The following is a 1,853-nucleotide window of genomic DNA, read 5'->3' on the forward strand; positions in this document are numbered from 1 at the left end:
AAGAGAATGTAGGTATAGGAGTTGTGGAAGCAGGAGAATGAATGTTTCAGCAAGTATGGCACTGCATTTTGATACTATTTATTTAATTTTCTTTTATTTCATGTCTTGTGCTGCTATAGCTGCTGACACGTGCCTGGTCAAGGGATAGGGAGCAGGGCATGGGCTTCTCTTTGCATTCAATTAAAAGGTTTATTTCTGAGCTTTCTGTGTAATTTTTGAGGCAGAATCCTCAAAATGTATAGTATCCTGTAGTAGTGTATATATTAAAAGGAAGCAGTAATGGGAAAACAATTGTTTCAGTGTCTGGAGGGAATCTTTCATAAATAGAACACTAAAATATATATTTGGAAAAAAAGCTGCCCAGCTTACCTACCAAATTTTGCTTCCTGCTTTCCCTGTCCCATGCATTACCATTAGTTCATTCCCTGGGCTATGGAAAACCAAATAAACTTGGAGCCAGTGGTATTTTTCTGAATTCCTGGAGTTTCAAAACATCTTCAGTTTCCAAATTAGATATTTTGGGATATGTACATTCATCACACTTCTGAAAATTAAGCCTTGGTTAAAATAGCTGTTAGGTTGTTCCATCAGAATTGTGCTGTCCCAGAGATGAGGTCATTCTTACGTAAAATCGTAGCAACTATTGAGCAAAATGGGATGCGGCAGAAAGGCGGAGGAATGGAAGGCAATGTGAAGCCGTAAGCTCCAGCTTATTAATTTGACATGAATAAAAGATGTGAGGTGGTGTTTTAACAAAGACATTACAGACAGCTCATGGCGTTTGGTCTTCAGTCATCTTTCTGCACAGGTCAGCTAAGGACAGGAGCGCCAGCGTAGTCACGGGAGAGCAGCAGGGTTGGCCTTTCTCTACTGCACTCAGTCGTTTCGTAGCCTCACGTGGCTCCCGAGTGATGTGGCATTCATTGCACTGAAACCACAACAAGCAGCACTCATGTCAAGCCAAACTATTCCCTGACTGTTCCAGATAGGAGCATGCTGTGAGCGTGTAATCTCTTGTTCTCAGGACTAGTGTTTGTGATTTGTTTAGGAAGTTTTACTGTGTTTTTTTCCAAATGTGGTGTCCTCTGTGTTTATCTCCTTATCTCTTCCACTGAGGTGGAAATTCAGCCCTGCTTCAGGGAGTCATAGTCTAATTAAACTCTGTTTACAGCAGTGGCGGACACCTCAGTGTGGAGGTTAGTTTCATGCCTTACCATTAGTGGGTTTTGAGGAACAACCCGGAGGTTCCTTTTATTAAGGACACACACACACACACAAAAAAAAAAAAAAGAGCGGGGTGGGGGAAAAGAGATGTAGTACACTTCAGTAGAACAATTTATGTTACAGAATTTACCTTGGTGGGGGAGAAAAATCTCTTTTCTGTGTATTTTTGAGCAGTAAGGAACCTGGAGAAAAGTGATAGTCTGAAAAAAGCAAGTATTTTTATTAAGATAAGACTGTTTTTATTGTTATTTTAGTGGTGATGTTTTAAAATCTGTGTGCCTATATTTTTATTAAGAGAAATACTGATTTTTATGTACTTGGAAATAGTGCAGACTGTCAAAAATAACATATATTTGTTATTCTGATTTGCTAATAAAACTTCACAAAGCAGGACGAGTGTCTTTTCTTTCTTTCCGCACGAGCTGGCGCCTTGGTCCAAACAAGGTAAGCGGGGTCGGCAGGGACGAGCTTGGTTTGTCTCTCTGGAAAGGTCAGTCCTTCTGTCGCCACTGCGAAACCTTGACATCTCCATGACATGGAAATCGCTGTTTGTGCCGTACTCGAGTAACGCACCTGAGAGGGGCAGAAGTCCCCTCGCGGCTGCCCCGGGCTCGAGCTTCCCGCCGGCC

This window comes from Charadrius vociferus, unplaced genomic scaffold, assembly GCF_000708025.1.
Source record: "Charadrius vociferus isolate BGI_N301 unplaced genomic scaffold, ASM70802v2 scaffold356, whole genome shotgun sequence".
NCBI lineage: Eukaryota > Metazoa > Chordata > Aves > Charadriiformes > Charadriidae > Charadrius > Charadrius vociferus.